Source organism: Papio anubis, chromosome 13 (genome assembly GCF_008728515.1).
Source record: "Papio anubis isolate 15944 chromosome 13, Panubis1.0, whole genome shotgun sequence".
Taxonomy (NCBI): domain Eukaryota; kingdom Metazoa; phylum Chordata; class Mammalia; order Primates; family Cercopithecidae; genus Papio; species Papio anubis.
The window spans coordinates 70,095,907-70,118,744 of NC_044988.1; positions in this window are offsets into that span (position 1 = coordinate 70,095,907).

A 22,838-nucleotide genomic window follows, 5' to 3' on the forward strand; every position below is an offset into this window, starting at 1 on the left:
TCAGAGGCCCTCCTTAGCAGTGTATATAGAGATGTACCTTTTTTAGCTGAAAGAGCAGAAAATTCTGAGGCCCAAAACTTAAGAGTAGCAGAGTTCTCGAGAAATTTGAACTCTCTATTCCAACAAATCTTCTATGCCAAATTCAGGAGGACCTGATTGGAAAGGTGTGGGACTCTGAAATTTGGAATGGGCTATCTGTATCATTTTACTCTATAAATTTGAAACCTCAGATCCTATTGAACCCTCTGGGCCTACAGAAATGACCAGCTCCTCTGTGTTAAATGCTGATGATCCCTCTGGCTTAATGACAATGTGGAGGCCTCCACCTTGAAGGTCAATACATGTCCCCAGAAGGAGACATGTATTGTTTGTTTGCTCTGTAGAAACCTTTCACTGGTGTCTTTTTGTCAATTTCTCAATATATTTCCAACATATTTTCCTTTAAATATATTTTGAGGCAACATTATTTGGCACATAAAGTTTAATTATAGATATGTCGTTTTCTCCTTATATCAGCAGCTTGGAGAGGTTGTGCCTCGCCATCATAGCTCTTCTTTATTTAGGTAAGCAATAAAAATCAGCTTTGTGCTTTTTAAATTTCAGATATTAAGTCTTGAGCTCATCCTTTCAAAATACTTAATTCATTAGGTTGTTTTGAAGGTTAAAGTCAAAGAACTAAACAAATAATAGCTGTTTTTGTTTTCCATGCTATTTTGTTTAGTACATAAATGTTCAACATGGCCTTTTACCTTTTATCAATATAAAATGCTATATTTTTCCCTTCAGAGCTTGAATTTTATTTTATTTATCTACATTTTTAAAGATTATTTATTGGTTTATTTTAGAGACAGGGTATTGCTCTGTTGTCCAGGCTGGTGCAGTGTTGTGATCACAGCTCACTCAAACTCCTGGGCTTATGTGATCCTCTTGCCCCAGCCTCTTGAGTAGCTGGGACTATAGGCTCATGCCACCACTTCTGGCTGTTTTTTTTAAACATTATTTTTTACGAGATGAGGTCTTGCTATGTTCACCAGGCTGGTTGCAAACTATTTTGTTTTATATTAGTATTACAACCCTTCCCTTCTTGAAATTTCTTGAGAAATGTTTTGAGTTTTGCCAATTTGTGGGCCTTTAATTTCTCTGTGTTTATTGTTTCTGGTCAGAGGACTCCTCAAGGCAGAGATTCAATTTCATAAGTAGTATCTTAAAAACATTCGTCATTACTAGAAATAATTATTTATTGTGTTCATGGCTAATTTCGGGTGCTGCTAGGGTATTAATTCAGTTCACATCATTATTAGAAATCTTTTAAATCTCCAAAGCCCAGGACTTCAATATTTTAACTTAGATACTTACATAGGGTACAAAAATAGTGGGGTGAGAAGTTAGCATATAGTGGCTGCAGTAGGAAGCAGTTAAGGGCTGGTATAGACTCTATAATTATGTCTCTGAACTATAATATTCTATAGACCTGGGACCTCACTGACCAGAGTTTTGGGTCTACCTACATTTGGTTTAAGACCAAACAGGACTACATTGTATCTGAAAGCCAAAAAGACCATCTGCCCTATGATTTTTGCTACTCAATAAGTGGGTCTTTTTCTCCTTGAAATAATCTGCATATGCAAGCAAACAGAGGTCTGAGAATTAGTTGGTAAGTATACAGACTCAGAAATGAGTTAGATGTGCAGGTCAAGGCATATCTAAACCTATAATCATGGTCCAGTTTGGATATGAACCTTTTATTCATACTGATACTGGTGATAAGCTCCCAAAACACTCCCCCTCCCCATTTTCAGTATTTAAAGATAATAAGATAACCACTCTCTGCTTTTTTTTTTCTGAGTCACATCAAACTACTTCCTAGTTCCTTGGGTGAGTTTGTATTTTATTTTAGACAGAAAGGATGATTTTTATTTTGTCGTACATATTCTATAGTCCTTTTTATTAATAAGAAGATAGGCTAGAGCAGGGTTTCTCAACCTGGGCATTACTGACATTTTGGACCAGATAATTCTTTGTTATTGAAACTGTGGCTCCAAAACCTTTATGGCAGATGTGATATTGCTTCTTTCTGGCACTTCCCCCAGTTTAGAAGAAAAGATACAGGTAGTAATTATGTCATACCATGAAGTGCTGGAGAAGGTAGGGGGCTTCCCACTGTTTTGAGCCCTCAGGAAAAGTGCCGGGGTCAAAAACACAGTTACTAACCATTGGTTTTAACTCCAGTTTCACTGTAGGAACTTGGATGAGTGCTGAGTCTCCTGGTATTTTCAGTTCAGTCATTTGTCGTATGTTTGATCTCTAAAGTTACTTCTAGTAATGTGAATTATTCACCATTATGTCCTCAGTATCTCCCATATTGTCTGGTTTATGGGAGTCACTAGATAACATTTGTTGAATAAATGAATATTCTGAATGTTCTGTGAGTCTAAGATTGCACTTTCATTGGCATTCAAAATTATGTTTGTCTTATCCAACACTAAATCCCCAGAATTTTCCACACTTAGAGGAACATTTTAAGGAGTTAGTAAACATTTATCTGATAAAAGCATGAACAAACATGATATGATTTTTTAGATTATAAGATCACTAACAACAAATACAAATTCCAAAGCTTTACCATATTACTTTTATTCAAAACTACTCTCGGTGTAGGATATAGGAATACTACAATAATGTATTCCAGCCCAAGATATGGTATTTTAACACACATTTGTCCAGAAAGTGAGTGATTCTTGCATTGAATTAGGATTTGTCCAGGCAAGTTTTTACCTGTCATCCTCTTTTGAACAGCTGTGGTTTTTCAAAGACAGCTTTCTTGGCTTTGAGGAGAGCCTTAGTTAGCAACTGGCCAAATTTTGGTTCCCTTGAAGTCAAGATGACACAGAAAGATACAGAGAAAATAATTTTAGGCTTTGACACTGGGGCGACTTAGGTTTCAGGTCCAGTTCTGCTGCCCACTTGGTATGTGTGTTTAGGGAAGTTTTATCCAGCATGAGCCTCAGTTTTTCCTCTGTTAACTAGGGATCAATAATACTTGCCTCATTTACTTGTCAAGATTAAATGAATGAACACGCTCGATAGCTGTCAATATCCATTCCTTTCAAAATAATTTATAGTTTTACTTTGTGATTCATAATGGATGTGTTCCCAAAATTTGTGTGTGCACATGAACATATACATGTGCACCCACATGTGAAATATATTTTTAAAAATTATATTTAATTTGACATAAAACAGATAAATTTTCTTTATAAAGGAATCCTGTTGTCACTCTTTTTGAAATAGGAGTAGGATGCCCCTAGTTTGTTTTATTTGAAATTTTAGGGTTGGGTACAATTGGTTCTGCAGCGTGAATTCTCAGTCTTCTGCATTATCAAATAATCACTTTATGTTTGTATTCACTTTAAACTGAAATAAATATAGCTTCTTGGTTTCCAATGAATTCTGGTCCCCAGACCTTTTGGTTATGCATATTAAAACAAGGCAGTATATCATAGTGGTTAAGATTACTGGAAGCAGACTGCCTGGGCTCTTGGCTGGCTCTGGTCTTTACCAACTATGTGGCTCTGGGAAACTCTTAACCTTGTTTACTTCCTTTTCTAATGTGCAGAATGGGGATAATAATAGTACCTATCTTATGTTGTTTTTGTAAGAATTGAAAGACCTGATATCTGTAGGTGTCTTGCATGTGATTGGTGGTAAAGAAACTTTATTTATTTCCAAAACCTATCCTAGAGCTTATGCTTATAAACTGTTAGAGGCAGAGCTAGTAGAGGGCATGCAGAAGCCTAGATTTTGGCAGTTTCTACCCCTTTATTTTTTCAACTTACGCAGAACACTCTTCACAAAGCAGTTGTTTAAAATGGGGCTCTCCTTAGTGTTTTTGAGATTCTCTGGTGTATATTTAATTCTATTGCTCTTCCTAAGTGCTTCCAATGCACTTAAATGGCTTCACAGTTGAATTTTTCTCTCATCTGTTGTGGAATTCACTAAAGATAGTGTACAGCTATAAATAAGCCTACCCATGCAACCGTAACCATGGCAACCACCAGCCTTCAAACAGGGAGAATGGGGCTTACAAGCTGGTCTCAACTTTACAACAGCCCAATACATCCCCTTTCAAATTAGGCAGCTCAGGACTGTGCTTTGCACACAACACAGCCACTCGTTGCTTTCCACAAAGTCTCTATCATTTACTTCAATCGAATACAATTCATTTCTGACTTTCACACCTTCTTTGAAAACACTGTACTGGATTCTGTGGGGGATAATAAAAATGACTTAAGCCAAGTCCTCCCACCAACATACAGTGGGGTCTTCCTAACATCTATGTTTCTCAGGTTACTCTTTTGCTTAAAACTCTTAAATGCCTCCCTGGTGGATATAGAATCCATCTCTTGCCTACATTTTCTTCTTTTGAAAGACAGGGTCTGGCTGTGTTACCCAGGCTGGAGTGCAGTAGTGCAATCACAGCTCACTCTTGCCTACTGTATTCCTCATTATCCTTCCTATGACAGCCTAAACTCCAGGCTTCTTCTGAAAATTTTGTGCTTTCCAATGGTGTTCTCTCTCTCTCTCTTTCTCTCTCTCTTTCTGAAATTCTTTCCAGACTGCCTTATTGGCTTTGCAAGCCTTTAATTTTTCTCTGGTCCAAACTCAAGTGCTTCACCCTGTTAACTTTTCTGCTATGGTGTGGTTTTAAGATGAGTTTAATTTGCATAGAAGCCAATCAGTTTTTCCTTGTTCATATGAATTGTTCAATGGAATTAAGCACCTACCTCACTGGGTACTAGAAAATTAAAAACAGTAACAAAACAAAACAACAAGCAAAAATCCGAATCTCATTTATCAAAAAAGACTATGTAGAGACAGCAAATGGCAGTTGGCTCATTATTCCTTGCATCAGTGTAAAAGATGCTCATGATTGGATTTTTGTCTTTGAATGAAGAGGCCAGTGAGAGTTGTGATTGCAGGTATTTGGTAAAAGGTAACTATTGATGTGGTAGACATTTATAAAGTAGAATTTATAGAACTTGACTGATTATAAATGGGAGATAAAGGAAAGAGAGAAGCTGACTGTAAAGTCCAGATGACTGAGAGAGTAGTGATGCCATCTGTTGAGACAGGAAGCAGGGGAAGTATTAATATATCTGGAAGGTGGAGTTATGCTTGATTTTTGACACATTATATCTGATGTATCGTTAGAGTGTACATGTCTAGTACACAGTTGGGAATGCCTGCTTAGACCTCAGGAGCAACTCAGAACTAGAGAAGTTGATGAGAAAATCATCAACATATAGATGGAAATATATAGCGATGGCATGAATAAAACTGCTTGAGGAGAGTGAGATTGAGGAGAGACATCCACATTCAATAAGGAAACTTCAGAGAAGGAGACTCAGGAGTCCCTGAGAGATGGGCAATGGAAGTGCTAAGGACCCAGGCCAGGTGCAAAGACTCGCCTTGAGTAGGAGGATAGTCTCCCTTTGAACCATATGAGATGGGGAGTGGGGTTACATGGGAATAGCATAGCCAGTGTCTTTTATCCTCTCTGAACAAAGTAGGAGTCAAGGGCATCTTTGGCGGGTGAAGGTATGGAGGCAGGAATGCCACCTTGATAAGAATATAATTGGAAGTTCTGCTGTGGGAAGTGATTTAGGAAAGGGAGAACATAACTAGGACTGAGTTACAGCAGCTGAAGTTGGATAATTCATCTCAAGGTGGAGTCCATCACTGCATTTGTGTTCTTTCCTTAAGTGGGATTTAGTATCTTGGAGTGGGAATAAAAATGAATAAAAAGGAGGAGATGACCTCCAATCCCATTACTTTTCCTCTTGCTTGCTCCACATTTTGCCCTCCTTCCTGTTCCTTGAATACAGCTGGAATACCAGATGTCCCACCTGCAGGAATTTTTCCAGAAACCTAACTGCTTGGTTTATTTCCTGCCTGTCATTGTTCGCATCTGACCTTCTCCATGAGGTTTACCTGACCATCCTGTTTAATATTTTAACTTCAACTTTCTGCATTTCTGATCTCCCATCCTTTGTACCCATTCTTTTAGCCATCACACTTGCCTCCTAACATATTAAATAATTTACTCATTTATCATATTTACTGTTTATTCTCTATCTCCCTCCACTGGTAAGTGAGCTCCACGAGGACAAAAATCTTTTTGATGTATCCTAAATGGTCAGAACAGTACCTGGCACATAATAGTAATTCAATTAAGTATTTGTTGAATAAAATTAGGGTGACTGAAGAAATGTGGGTATCAGTGAAGGCATATATTGGTTACTAGCTTTGGTCGAACCACAAACAGAAAATCCATATGAAAACTGAACTTTTTACTGTTAATATTTTTGCTTTAATTTATAACAACTTTCTTAGGTTATAAAATTAAATAATGCCCTATCCCTCTTCAGATACCCCCTTCTCCATCTCCCTCCATATACAGTTGTAGTTATAACCTACTCTGTTAGATCACTCACTCACATCTAAGAATAAAATCATCTCAATATGATGTTTTTCATACAGGCATTTTTCCGTCTGAATTTCTCTCTTTCACTCTTTCCTTATCTATCTAGACCACTGTTAATTCCCGTGGTCTAGAAGTGTTTGGAAGTTGGAGGAAGTATTTTGTTGTTGGTGGCAGTAGTGGGGAAGACCATGATCACAGCATAGGAAGAACTTCCTCTTCTACCTTTATGTGAAATGGCACCTTTTTTCTGCCACTCTTCTCTATAGAGTGCTGATGCTTACCCTAGAAAAAGATTCCTGTTTTTGCCCAACGAATTCTAGATAATTAGGTAACTGAACTCAATTGCAAGATTCAATAAACTGTTTTAACGTTTCATGGAGTTATTCTACACATTTACCTAAAAAGCAGTCTTGGGATTGCTAGATTTTATTATTTGTTTTTCCCTATATTTGAAGATCTGGTAAAAGTGATAAAACTAACTTTACAGCAGGCATTTTTTTTAACTTAAAAAGATTAGTGACTTTAAGTCAGATTGAGACGGGGTGGAGGTGGCTCTTCTCAGAGGAGCAAAGCAGGATTTCCTGCCCTTTCCCAACAGGGGAGGACTCTGCTTCTTACTCACACAGAGTCTGGGGCTTAGGAGGTGAGCTCTCATTTTTCTCTCAACCTCAAACTTAGGCAGGACCTGCTTGTCTTTACTGTAGGGACAATCTTTTTCAGGTTTCCTCTCCTGCCCCTAATCTTTTTCATAAATATTAAATGGAAATTAGTGAAAAGATTTTGTGAATGGGTGAGAATTCCCCTTGTCTAGGGCCCCCAGTCATTCTAAACTGTTGTGCCAACCCAAACTCATCATTTAACATTTTATTAAAGACTCAGATATTTTATTCTTGCCAACTTCTGTGGTGTCTACCTCCTACCTCCACATCTTTGCTGAAGATGAAATAGCTGTGGGATTCATTTCTTCTCAGAGGGTGTTGCCATCTTTTTGGATTTTAGTGCAGTAGGTTACGTTGCAACCTCAATTCTCTGTGGCGACTAGACATTTTAATAGGCTATCAGACTTGTTCTTATTGTTAGGGTAGGAGCGACTTTCTCTGCTGACTTTTTGCATCCTAGGTGGAAGATAGAAGATACTTTTTAATATCTGGATGAATTATATGGTTCTTTTCCCAATCTGTTTGGCTATTCTTAAATCTCTTGTTTTTTTGTTCACATTTTAAAGACTGTTAAACATTTCTTTAAGCATGTAAGACATAGATATTTTGTGTTCTGTGTCTAGGAATACCATTGTCTAGAATCTTTACCGGTCGGACTTTGCTTATTATTGTTTTGGATGCTTTCAGTGGTTGTTCCTTGGGTTCTTGTGTGTTTTGGGGTTTTTGACTGTGAACTCATGTTCTTTCAAACTTTATCTATGGGCATTTTCTGAAAACTAAGATTGCACTTACACTCTGTTAGAAAGAATTTGTGTTTACTATTCCATGGAGCAGAGCCAACTATTTTATATCAAATTATCTGCCTGAGTTTTTTGAGACCACACTGGTAGCATGTGTGGTAGGTTGTATCTATGAATTCTCAGGGATGGTATTTTTTTTTCTCCACCCAGCACCAGGGCCAAGACAATTTGGTTTCTGAATAATGCTGTTTTGCAAGATGGATTTATTCACATTCACCATTATATGTACGATGAAAATCTTAGATGTCCCAGCTTTATTTGGGACCTTGTGGAGGAGGGATTTGCCTATTTTACACAGACCTGTGACTTTTTCTGTCTTCTCAGTGCCCTGTATAGCCATCAAAAGAGATATAGTTCTTTACAAAAAACTTAAGAAAAAATTACTTTTTTGCTTGGTTTCCTACCAAGATTCCTTTTACATCTTAATTTGACTTCTGTAGATTCTTTACATTTGTATCTGCTCTGTAATAAGTTATTATTAATTTTAAAATTTAATTTAATGTTGTGTTCTGGAATACATATGCAGGATATGCAGGTTTGTTACATAGGTAAACGTGTGCCATGGTGGTTTGCTGCACCTATGAACCCATCACCTAAGTATTAAGTCCCGCATACATTAGCTATTTATCCTGATGCTCTCCCTCCCCCCATCTCCCAACCCAGACAGGTCCCAGTGTGTGTTGTTCCCCTTCCTGTGTCCATGTGTTCTCATTGTTCAGCTCCTACTTATAAGTGAGAACATGCAGTGTTTGGTTTTCTGTACCTGTGTAGTTTGCCGAAGATAATGGCCTAAAAAACATCAAGAAATCTCCTCCTTTAATAGGCTGAAAAGAACAAAATAGATTTTCCTTTTTATTTTTTTAATTGATAAATAAAAATTATATATATTACAATTGGGGGAAGTGCGGGCAAGATGGCGAATAGGAACGGCTCAGTCTCAACTCCCAGCCTTGGCGACACAGAAGACGGTGATTTTCAGCAGTGCTGGGTTCATCTCACTGGGAGTGCGGTTGATTAGTGCTGAGGTCAGCTGCTGCAGCCGACCAGCGAGCTGAAGCAGAGGCGAGGTACCTCACCTGGGAAGCGCCAAGGGGAAGGAATCCTTTTCCCTAGCCAGGGGAACTGGGACACACAACACACCTAGAAAGCTGGGTAACTCCACCCCAATACTGCGCTTTTAAACGAGCCAGAGCACACCAGGAGATCATATCCCACACGGAGGATTTACACTTGGGGCCTCCTGCATTGCGCTACTGGCAGTCTGTGATCTGCCGAGCCAGGCAGCAGCCCGAGGCTGGGGGAGGAAGCCATGTGCCAGAGAGGGCTTAAGTAGGTAAACAAAGCTGCTGGGAGGCTCCAGCTGGGTGGAGCTCACAGCAGCTCAAAAGCTCCTGCTGTCTCTGTGGGCTCCACCTCTGGGACAGGGCACAGTAACAATAAGCGGCGAGCCTGCAGAGCGACTCTGTCTGACAGCTTTGAAGAGCAGTGGATCTCCCAACACGGAGGTTGAGATCTGAGAGGACAGACTCCCTGCTCAAGTGGGTCCTGACCCTGAGTAGCCTAACTGGGAGACATCCGCTGGGAGCAGTCGGCCTCCACCTCACAGGGTGGAGTACACCCCTGAGAGGAAGCTTCCAAAGCAAGAATCAGACAGGGCACACTCGCTGTTCCAGAAATATTCCATCTTCTGCAGCCTCTGCTGCTGATACCCAGACAGAAGAAGGGTATGGAGTGGACCTCAAGCAATCTCCACCAGACCTACAGCTGTGGGGTCCTGACTGTTAGAAGGAAAACTATCAAACAGGAGGACACCTACACAAAACCAATCAGTACATCACCATCATCGAAGAAAGACCAGAGGCAGATAAAACCACAAGATGGGAAAAGCGCGGGACCGCCAGAAAAGCTGGAAATTCAAAAACAAGAGTGCATCTCCCGAAAAGGCATAGCTCATAGCCCAACAACGGATCAAAACTGGGCCGGAGAATGACTTTGTGAGATGAGAAAGGCTTCAGTCCATCAAATTTCTCAGCTAAAGGAGGTCGCGAGTACCCGAAGGTACAAAATAAAATCTTGAAAAAGTGGAAAGAATTGATGGCTAGAGTAGTGAAATGCAGAAAGGTCCTAAACGCGAAATGAAAGAGATGAAAACCATGACCGCGAAATCGTGAAAATGCACAAAGCTTCCAGTAACCGACTTCGATCAACTGGAAGAAATTATCGCGATTGAGGATCAAATAAAGAATGAAATAGGCGAGAAGAAAACAAAAAGAAAAAGAAAGAAAAAGAAATGAACAAAGCCTGCAAGAAGTATGGGATTATGTAAAGACCAAATCTCCGTCTGATTAGGGTGCCTGAAAGTGAGGGGAAAAATGGAACCAAGTTGGACAACACTCTTCAGGGATATCATCGGAGAACTTCCCAACCTGAGTAAGGGCAGGCCAGCATTCAAATCCAGAAATACGAAGCATACAAAGATACTCCTCGAGAAGAGCAACTCAAGGCATTGCCAGATTCACCAAAGTTGAAATGAAGAAGGAAATGTAAGGGCAGCCAGAAAGAAAGGTCAGGTTACCTAAAGGAAGCAGATCTCGGCAGAAACTCTCAGCGGAATCTCGGCAGAAACTCTCCAAGCCAGAAGGGGAGTGGGGGCCAATATTCAACATTCTTAAAAGAAAAGAATTTTTAAGCCAAATTTCATATCCAGCCAAACTAGAAGTTTCTAGAGGCGGGAAATGAAATCCTTTACAGATAAGCAAATGCTTAGAGATTTTGTGCCACTAGGCCTGCCTTACAGAGACCTGAAGGGAAGCACTCAACATGGAAAGGAACAACCCGATTTAGCCATTGCAAAAACATGCCAAAATGTAAAGACCATCGAGGCTAGGAAGAGCACAAATAACTAACGAGCAAAATAACCAGTTAATATATCATAATGGCAGGATCAAGGTTCACACATAACAATCTTAACCTTAAATGTAAATGGACTAAATGCTCCAATGAAAAAGACACAGACTGGCAAACTGGATAAGAAGTCAAGAGACCCATCTGTTGATCTGCTGTATTCCAGGAGACCCATCACATACAGAGACATATGCCTGGAGAGCTCAAAATAAAGGGATGGAGGAAGATTTAAACAAATGGAGAACAAAAAGTGGGGGGGTTGCAATGCAGTCTCTGATAAAACAGACTTTAAACCATCAAGATCAAAGAGATAAAGGCCATTACATAATGATGAGGATCAATTCAACAGGAAGAGCTAACTATCTAAACCTGCATGCACCCAATACAGGAGCACCCAGGTTCATAAAACAAGTCCTTAGAGACTTACAAAGAGACTTAGACTCCCATACAATAATAATGTGGGAGACCAACCTCCACTGTCAACATTAGACAGATCAGCAGACAGAAAGTGAACAAGGATATCAGGAATTGAACTCATCTCTGCAGCAAGCAGATTAATAGACATCTGGGAACTCTCCACCCCAAATCAACAGAATATACATTCTTCTCCAACACATCTGGCCTTACTCCCAAAATTGACCACATGTGGTAGGTAAAAGCACTCCTCAGCAAATGTGTACAAGAACAGAAATTAAAACAAGCTGTCTTTCCTAGACCACAGTGCAATCAAACTAGAACTCAGGACTAAGAAACTCAATCAAAACCGCTCAACTACATGGAAACTGAACAACCTGCTCCTGAATGACTAGCCGGGTACATAACGAAATGAGGCAGAAATAAAGAATCTTTCTTTGGAAACCAATGAGAACAGATACAACATACAGAATCTCTGGGACACATTTAAAACATATAGTGTGTGGGGAAATTTATAGCATAAACACCCACAAAAGGAAGCAGGAAAGATCAAAATTGACATCTAACATATGTTAAAGAACTAGAAGCAAAACAAGAAACACATTCGAAAGCTAGCAGAAGGCAAGAAATAACTAAGATCAGAGCAGAACTGGAAGGAGATAGAGCGCCAAAAACCCTCAAAAATCCAATGAATCCAGGAGTTGAGTTTTGAGAAAAGATCAACAAAATTGACAGACCTGTAGAGACTAATAATAAGAAGAAAGAGAGAATCAAATGTATAATAAAATGATAAAGGGATATCACCACCAACCCCACAGAAATACAAACTACCATCAGAGAATACTATAAACACCTCTCATGAATAAACTAGAACATCCTAGAAGAATGGATGTTCTGGACACTTACACTCTTCCAAGACTAAACCAGGAAGAAGTTGAATCCTGAATAGACCAATAGCAGGCTCAGAGTAGAGCTAATAGTGTAGCCTAACCAAAAGTCCAGAGACCAGATGGATTCACAGCTGAATTCTACCAGAGGTACAAGGAGGAGTTGGTACCATTCCTTCTGAAACTATTCCAATCAATAGAAAAGAGGGGAATCCTCCTAACTCATTTTATGAGGCCAACATCATCCTGATACCAAAGCCTGGCAGGGAACACAACAAAGAAAGTACTAGACTTATATCTGATGAACATACGATGCAAAATCCTCAATAAAATACTGGCAAACCGGATTCAGCAACACACATCAAAAAGCTTATCCACCATGATCAAGTGGGCTTCATCCCTGGGATGCAAGGCTGGTTCAACATTCGCAAATCAACCAAACATACAATCCAGCATATAAACAGAACCAAAGACAAGAACCACATGATTATCTCAATAGATGCAGAAAAGGCTTTTGACAAAATTCAACAGCTGTGCTAAAACTCTCAATAAATTCGGTATTGATGGAACGTACCTCAAAATAATAAGAGCTATTTATGACAAACCCACAGCCAATATCATACTGAATGGGCAAAAGCTGGAAAAATTCCTTTTGAAAACTGGCACAGAGACGGGGATGCCCTCTACACCCTCCTATTCAACATAGTGTTGGAAGTTCTGGCTAGAGCAATGAGGCAGAAAGAAATCAAGGGTATTCAGTTAGGAAAGAAGAAGTCAAATTGTCCCTGTTTGCAGATGACATGATTGTATATTCAGAAAACCCCATTGTCTCAGCCCAGAAATCTCCTTAAGCTGATAGAAACTTCAGCAGCAGCAAAGTCTCAGGATACAAAATTAATGTGTACCAAAAATCACGGCATTCTTATACACCAGTAACAGACAAACAGAGAGCCATTAGGAATGAACTTCCATTCACAATTTAGCCCCTACCAAAGGGAATAAAATACCTAGGAATCCAACTTACAAGGGATGTAAAGACCTCTTCAGGAGAACTACAAACCACTGCTCAGTGAAATAAAGGGACCACAAACAAATGGAAGGAACATACCATGCTCATGGATAGGAAGAATCAATATCGTGAAAATGGCCACTGCCCAAGGTAATTATATAGATTCAATGCCCTCCCCATCAAGCTACCAATGAGTTTCTTCACAGGGGTGGAAAAAACTGCTTTAAAGTTCATATGGAACCAAAAAAGAGCCCGCATCTCCAAGACAATCCTAAAGTCAAAAGAACAAAGCTGGAGGCATCAAGCTACCTGACTTCAAACTATACTACAAATACAGTAACAAAAACAGCAGTACTGGTACCCAAAACAGAGATATAGACCCATGGAACAGAACAGAAGTCCTCAAGAAATAATACCACACATCTACAGCCATGATCTTTGACAAACCTGGGAGAAACAAGAAATGGGACAGGATTCCCTGTTGCTCAGTGCTGGGAAAATTGGCTAGCCATAAGTGAAAGCTGAAAGTGGATCCTTTCCTTACTCCTTATACGAAAATTAATTCAAGATGGATTAGAGACTTAAGTAGACTAATATAAAATCCTAGAGAGAGGAAAACCTAGGTAGTACCATTTCAGGACATAGGCATGGGCAAAGACTTCCATGTCTAAAACACAACAACGGCAAAAGCCAAAAGAGTGACAAATGGGATCTCCATTAAACTAAAAAGAGCTTCACTGCACAGCAAAAGAAACTACCATCAAGTGAACAGGCAATAGCAGAATGGGAGAAAATTTTTGCAATCTACTCATCTGACAAAGGGCTAATGGCCAGAACCACAAAGAACTTAAAACAAATTTACAAAGAAAAAAAACAAACAACACCACATCAAAAAATTAAGGCAAAAGATATGAACAGACATTTCTCAAAAGAAGACATTCATACAATAACAGACACATGAGAAAAAGGTAACCATCATCACTGGCCATCAAGAAATGCAAATCAAAACCACAAGGAATGCCATCTCACACCGGACAATCATTAAAAGTCGAAACAACAGGTGCTGGAGGGATGTGGAGAAATAGGAACACTTTTACACTGTTGGTGGGATTAATAAATGGATTCAACCACTATGGAAAGTAGTATGGTGATTCCTCAAGGATCTAGAACTAGATGTACCATATATTAGCCATCCCATTACTGGGTATATACCCAAAAGGATTATAAATTATGCTGCTATAAAGGAACACAGGCTGCGTATGTTTGTGCAGCACTATTCTAATAGCAAAGACGGAATCAGCAAATGTCCATGAGTGACGGGTTGGGATTAAGAGAATGTGGCTGCCTGCATATGGGCTATACAGCCATAAAAGGATGGGATTTGTGTCCTTTGTAGGGACATGGATGCAGCTGGAAACCAATCATTGCAGCAAACTATCACAAGAACTGAAAATAACCAAACACGCATTTCTCACTCATGGGTGGGGAGCTGAACAATGAATCACTTGGACTCAGGAAGGGGAACATCACTTGCCGGGCATCTGGGAGGGGAGGGAGGGAGGAGGGATTGCATTGGGAGTTATGCCTGATGTAAATGACGAGAATTTGATAGGTGCAGCACACCAACATGGCACAAGTATACATATGTAACAAACCTGCATTGCGCATGCCTGCAACTTAAAAGTATATAATAATAATAAATTAATTAAAAAAGAAAAGATACAATTAACCATATGAAATACCCTTTTTTTTTTTTTTTTAAATTTATTTATTATTATTCTTTAAGTTGTAGAATTTTATAAGTTGTTATCTTTCTATACTAACCATGGCTCGTCACCCATCAGTACTGCTGTGGCCTCCCCTACGTGGGCGGTGTTTCACGAGTTCGAAGTGATCTGGCCGTTGCGAGAACATCGCGTTTATTTTGTTACTGGCGATGGTTGCTGATGACAGTTTCCGGCTTTGCATCCGTAATCACGAGACGCAGGCTAAATACTTTTATGGCTGCGCCAATATTCCGTGGTGCGACCTAACCAATCTGCGCTGATATTTGGGACGATTCAGTCTTTGCTTATTGTGAATAGTGCTGCAATAAACCCTGCGTGTTATGTGTTTATAGCAGCATATTATAATCCTTTTGTTATCACGTGAATGGCTATGCTCTAATTCTTAGATCGCGAGAATCGCCATGCTGTTTTCCCGCGAACTGATTTAATCCCACCAACGGTAGTGTTCTGTTTCTCAACGGCGATGATAGCCACTGCGGTGTGAGTATTTCTCGGCCCAATGGTTTTGACACTGTAATGATGATATTTCTTATGTCGACGACACCGAATGTCTCTTTGATATCTTATTCTGCCCGCTTTTGATAAATTTGTTGTTTTTTTTCTTGTAAAGCCCCGTTTCTTCTTGACCTGGACTCCAGCCCTGTCGAATGATAGTTGCCTGCTCCATTCTGGGTTGCTACTGATGCTCTTTTGCTGCATCCCGTTTACGATAAATTTTAACTTTTTGCTGCGTGCTGGTATGAAGTGCGCGTGATATTACAGACTTTGCTCTGGGGTACATCGACCGTCGGCGACTGATTCTCCAATCGTCGAATGGTATGAAAAGGAAAGGATCGGTTTCAGCTTTCTGCGCAACCATTTCAGCGCAAATGGAGTCGCTCACCGACTGTCGGGTTTTGTCATCGATATTGTGCCAGAATGTTCTGTTCCATTGTTTTGTTATGGTTGGTGGCATTCTTCTTTTAAATTCCATGTAATGGCGGTTTTCTGTCGGCAGACGAATTATAAATTGCGACGTGTCATTTCACGGATATTGTTCTTCTATCCGCTGGTATGTTATCGTTCTTTCCATTTGTTGTGTCTTTGAGCGAGCAGTATTTCTAATTCTTTCTTTGGTGGTGGCGGACGGAACTATTCGCCGTTTGGCTGGTTTGCTGTGGCTGGTGTATGAATGGCAATTTTTGCGTGTCGTTGATACTGGGCGTATACGGTATGATAAATCTTTGGTTCAATACCCTGATTTCTGCCGCAAACCCTGGCGACGCACTATGTTGAGCAAGTGGTGAAGAAAGTGTGTCTTAGCATTCGATATTGGCTGTCACTCTTGACAGTACTATCAATGCATTTATGCGGCATTTTGCGCTGAAGAGCTTTGTTGGTATAGTCATGGTTCTGGTATCTTGTTCTTTGTGATTCGCCTTGCTGATATGAATAATGTGTTGGTGGTTTGCCGGTATTTTTATTGAGGATTTTTTGCGTCGGTGTATCGAGGATATTGGTCTAAAATTCTCTTTTTGTTGTGTCTCGCGGGCTTTTGTCGGGATGATGTTGGCCTCGCCAAGAGTTGGGAGAGTTCACTCTTTTCATTGATTGCCTTCTCTCATACCTCATCCATCAGTCTGAACCCGGCAAACGTATTATTGCACTCGTACTATTGATTATTCGGGGTGCTTTCTCTGTTGTCTTGAAGAATAACAATGTCGAAAATATCCATTCTTCTGGAGATTTTCATTTTGACTGGTAAGCTGTGCGTCTCTTTAACTTCTTTATTAGTCTTGTAATTTTATTGATCTTTCAAAAAACGAATTCGTGATTACGGAATTTTCGTCATATATGCTCGCCGGTTGCTGTCACGATGCTGGTGTTTGATATTCGTTTCGCCTTTTGCTATAATTCTTTTATTTGAATATTTGTCATCCATTTTGAATTCTTTCATATGCCAGTGGGCATTTAATTCTTTATATTTCTCTTGCACTAACTATAGAATTGCAATGTTATGGCTCTTTTGTTATATTATTTTCTTTTGCCTTCATTTCGTTACCCATTCGGGGAAACGAACCTGGAATTTCCCTGTGATGACGTTTGATTGGTTTTCTTAGTCTGATTTGCACTTCGTGATGTGGCAGTTGTTATGTTTGCTGCATTTTGCTTTAGCTTTACTTTCAGTGCTGAGTAGTGATATGTTGTTTGAAATTCTATAGATGCTGCTTTGCTGTGGTGGACATCGGCGTGGTCTACATTATTTGTAAGGATGAGACTTTAGATGTATTGGTGCGTATGACTGATTATGTACAGTCATGATAGTTAAAGTCTGGTAATATTGCACGGCTTACTGGGCTCATTTGCTTGTCTCCGTCACATTTTATTCTCTGCGTGAACATTGTCCCGCCCGTCTGTCGATAACAGTCTGGCATGTTGTGCCGGTGTTCACTTTCGTAATACTTCGAACGACGAGGAGCACAGTGTGTTTCAAAAGTACTCTAAGCGACTTTGCTTAATATGAGATTTTCATATGGCGGGTTAATTAAATGATGGCCCCGCTATAACAAACTTGGTTCTCTGCCGGCGTGCTGACCAGTGATGGGCTTCCTTTGATGACGGGCTATGCGGTTGCCGTGAACCGGCGGCTTAGTCGCTGATGTTGGGGCCGGATTCACGAGTGTGTCTGAAGGTGTTTATTTGATATCGGTGATGGCATAATCCCATACTTCTTGCGAGCTTTCTTTTCTTCTTTCTTCTGGCTTCATTTGTTTTCTTCCGGTTATCGGTCATTACTGGCTTGTGCCTTGTCGCGACCATTTCTGGGTGTCTCGTCTAGTTATGACGCTATAGCGTTCTCACTTTCCAGTTGCGCTGGTTACGTATTCTCTGGCTGATGGTTCTTCTCATCTGCGTCAAGGGGTATTTTCGATCGGCTGTCCGTTAGCGATGAAGCATGCTTTGAAATCGCGGGTTATTTACTTGACGACAGGGGGTTGGAGACTGGAGCTGTTCCTATTAAATTGCATCTTGCTCCGCCCTCTAAAATACCCTTTTTTAGAATACTCTACCACTGGTGTGGGAAGGAAAGAAAAAATAAAAAATGAAAAGATGCTCTAGATTCAATTTTTTTTTTTTTTTTTTTTCAGAATAATTATCACCCCTTTGTTTTCAGTAACTTTCTTGACCAGCTTGGAGAAATGTCAACTTACAGTTCAGGGCCTGTGAATGCTTATTTGCCTGTATCTGCTACATGTTCTTTATACCGAATTGGCTTTTCCTGGCTTTATTTTCAAATTTTAATGAAAATAAGTTGAACATATTAACAATAGAAATAAATGCTAACCATTCTGTGTGCACCGCTTATTTAATGGTAAATTATCACCAATTAAAAGCTCTTAACAATTAGAGACTAGATCTTCTACCAATTAAAAAAAAAAACCTGTTTGTAGTGATCTTTGATCATTTTGGAATTATGTCTTCTATTAGAATGAAGATAACTTTTTAGAGAAACAGTATTGTTTATGGCAAACATGCAGAATGATTTACTCAAAAACAATAAAAAGATTTTGCTTATTGTTTAATGTTTTATCAATTTTGATTGTTTTCAATCATTTGTAAAATAAAACAGATAAAAATCTAAAAAAAAATTATATATATTTATTGTGTACAACATGTTGCTTTGAAATATGTACGCATTGTGGAATGGGTAAATTGAGCTAATTAGTATATGCATTACTTCACATACTCATCTTTTTTATTGTTATTAATAACACTTAAAAACCTACTCTCTTATTGATTTTTTTGTTTGTTTGTTTGAGATGGGGGTCTCACTTCATCACCCAGGCTGGAGTGTAGTGGTGCAATGATAACTTACTGTAACCTCAAATTCACGAGCTCAAGTGATCCTCCTGCCTCAGCCTCCTGAATAGCTCTGACTACAGATATGTGGCACCCTACCTAGCTAATTTTTATTTTGTTTTTTTGTAGATATAAGGTCTTACTATGTTGTCAAGGCTAGTCTTGAATTCCTGAGCTTAAGCTATCTTCCTGCCTCAGCTATCCAAAGTGTTGGGATTATAGGCATGAGCCATCACACCTAGCCTCTTACTGATTTCTGAGAATACAATGCGTTGTTATTAATTATAGTCACCATGTTGTATATCTCTTGAACTTATTTCTCCTAATTGAAATTTTGTATTCTTTGCACAACATCTGTCTACTCCCCTCTCCCCAGCCCCTGGTCACCACTATCATCAACTCTCTGCTTCTACAAGTCCAACTTTTTAAGATTCCACATTTAAGTGAAGCTTGATGTTTGTCTTTCTGTGACTGCTTATTTCATTTAACATAATGTCCTCCTGGTTCATCCATGTTGTTGCAAATTATAGGATTTCCTTCTTTTTAATTGCTCAATAATATTCCATTGTGTATATATACCTCATTTTCTTTATCCATTTGTTGGTTGATGAACACTTAGGTTGATTCCATAATGCAGCAATTGTGAATAGTGCTGCAGTAAACATAGTAAAAAATAGTGCTGCAAGCACTGCAGAGAGTACAGACATTTCTTTGACAAATTGATTTCATTTCCCTTCAATATATACCCAGTAGTGGGATTGCTAAATCATATGATAATTCTACTTTTAATTTTTTGAGAAACTTCATACTGTTTTCCATAATGACTGTACTAATTTAAGTTTCAACCAACAATGTGCAGGAGTTCCCTTTTCTCCACGTCCTTGACAACACTTATTGTCTTTTTTTCTTTTTGATGACAGCCATTCTAACATGTGTGAGGTGATATCTCATTGTGATTTAATTTGCATTTCTTTAATGATTATTGATGTTGAATATTTTTTTCCATATGTCTGTTGGCCATTTCTGTGTATTATGATGCAGTTTCTGAAAACTTCACAAGCATGCAAAATCCTGTAATATGGTGTCTTTAAAGAGGTTCATGAAAGGGTGGAAAGGGCCCTGAAAAGCACTCTTGAATACAGGTTTCTGATAACTTTAGAATCATATCATGCAGGGGCCTTTGAAAACAGTATGCTGAGAATAGATAGGGCTCAAGGACAGTATCTCCAATTGAACTTTTAATGAACTCCCGTAGGCGCCAAGAAAGCGGGCAGATAAGGAAGAGCATAGAAACAAGGAACTGAGTAGAAGGTTACATCTGGGAAAAGAAAGTTTGTTTTGCATTGCATTCTTTCTGCTGACGTGGGGTTTATAGGGTATAAATAAAGTGAGGCGGAGGCTCTGAGTGCGGCCGCCATGTTCTCTGTGTGTCTTTGTCTTTTGTGTGTTCTTTCATTCTCCACCACCCCCGGCACGGACCCCAACAATATCATTTGGACCAGATAAGAATTCCTAGAACTTTAATAAAAAGACTGGTTTATAAAACCGCTAACTCAAACAGAACAAAAATTAATTGAATACCAAGAAAATACTTTGCCAGATTTTAACGCTAAATCAGTCAATACTGAAATTGTTTAGATATACAATTTGAATGAACTCCATAGTCTAAGTGAAATTGCCTATGGTAACTCATCAGTTGTCAGTGCTATGCACCTAAATTGGAGAAACTGGTGTTCAAGAGGACATAAGTCCAATGTTAAACATGGAGAACCAGGATGGCTGCCTTGTCCTTCCTGAGTCCTTAAAGCTTTTTTTTTTTTTTTTTTTAAATTACAAGTTTTGCATTCATGAGTCATCAAGAAAAAGATAAAATGATCCAAATTAAATATTATATTGGTGTGGTGACTTCTAAATTGTTAAAATAGTTTATGATCAACATGTAGTTTTGTCAAGCCGATATTCCTAAAAAGTCAATCAAAACTTCAGGTACATTTCACTACCTGGTGGGCCTTTTAAACATTTATAGAGGGATTTCATCCAATTGTCATTTTCAATGCATGTTTTCCAGTTGTATAAAAGCTTTCCCATGCAAGAGGGCTGATGTTATAACAGTAGCTCATTATGCCAAAGTGTATTTTCACCAGCTAAAGAAAGCTTTTCATGGTTCACTGACTGAGGACAATCAATCCCTTTACAATCCAGAACCCAAAGATTAGATCTGAGAACATCAGAGAAAGACTGCTCTTGTCATCCACACTGCAGCAAAACTTCAGGACCTTGAACCTTGGGTTCATAATCTCACAACTCAGAAGGATCCTTCCACACTCCTGGAATGTATACCCATTGGAAACCATAAGGTAAAGCTAACCAGGGAAATTTCTTCCCAGAAGAAGATAGCATCCTTAATGGAAACAGCTTTTTCCCCCAAGATCATGGGTCAAGGTTTCTCTACTATCATGAAACTCTTACTCTTTTCTATTGCTTATGCCTCTATAAACAATAGAAGTGTAAAGGGAGTCTGTTGTGTGTACTCATGGGGTATACTTTTACTTGTGAAGGATTTTGCAGCCAACCTTATACATTTGATAAACTTGTGCCTTGATAGATGAAAGATGAAGGCTCAATGTAGGTGAGAAATTTTACTGGTACATATATTGTCTCGTACTCAGAAATAGAACATGGTTCATTCCTCTTAACCCACATCATAGGTTAAAGAGAACATTGCCAGGAGGTCTTTACTATTCTGGAAGAGCATCACCTTTTTTTTTTTTAAATTTTTTTTTATAGTTTAAGTTCTAGGGTACGTGTGCACAACGTGCAGGTTTGTTACATATGTATACATGTGCCATGTTGGTGTCCTTTTGCCATGGTTTGGAGTAAATGAGGCAATGATTAGAAATTTATCCCTCATGATAGGCTCTATAGCAGATTCTACTATAAAGGCTATGGTTACACAACAGACTTTAAATTCTCTTGTGAAAGTTATGTTAAATAATAGAATTGCTCTAGATTACTTACTGGCTAAACAGAGAAGTATCTGTGCAGCTGCTGGCGCTTGTTGCCCATGGAGAAATACATCACATCAGGCATTACGGTGATTCAGTAGTAGGGGATTAATGAAGAGACTGCTTAGTTAAAGTGAGTAGACTCTTTATCTAGCTCATTTTTTGATGTATTTGATTTTAGGTGGTTTGGTTTATGGAGCCCTGCCTAAGGAGCATACTCCAAACTCTTGATATTATCCTTTAGATAGTGATAATAGTAGCCTCCCTGGTGCACTGTATTCTCTCAAAAGTTTTAAATGTTTGCATGCAGCCATTTACAGAATGTCAAGTGGCATCTCTTCAACTGGAATGACAAGACCTGAAAGAAATGTGTGACCACGAGGGCACCATAATCTGTAAATGACGTGCTAAGACCAGAAACCCAAAATGATGGTAACTGAGAGAGGCGCTAAGGCCCCGAATTTTGGTCATACTCTCACCTAAGTGAGAACCTGACCAAAAGGGGGGAATTTTTTTTTAATACTTTAAGTTCTAGGGTACATGTGCATAACGTGCAGGATTGTTACATATGTATACTTGTGCCATGTTGGTGTGCTGCACTCATCAACTCGTCAGCACCCATCAACTCGTCATTTACATCAGGTATAACTCCCAATGCAATCCCTCCCCTCTCCCCCCTCCCCGTGATATGCCCCGGTGTGTGATGTTCCCCTTCCCGAGTCCAAGTGATCTCATTGTTCAGTTCCCACCTATGAGTGAGAACATGCGGTGTTTGGTTTTCTGTTCTTGCGATAGTTTGCTGAGAATGATGGTTTCCAGCTGCATCCATGTCCCTACAAAGGACACAAACTCATCCTTTTTTATGGCTGCATAGTATTCCATGGTGTATATGTGCCACATTTTCTTAATCCAGTCACTGATGGACATTTGAGTTGATTCCAAGTCTTTGCTATTGTGAATAGTGCCACAATAAACATATGTGTGCATGTGTCTTTATAGCAGCATGATTTATAATCCTTTGGGTATATACCCAGTAATGGGATGGCTGG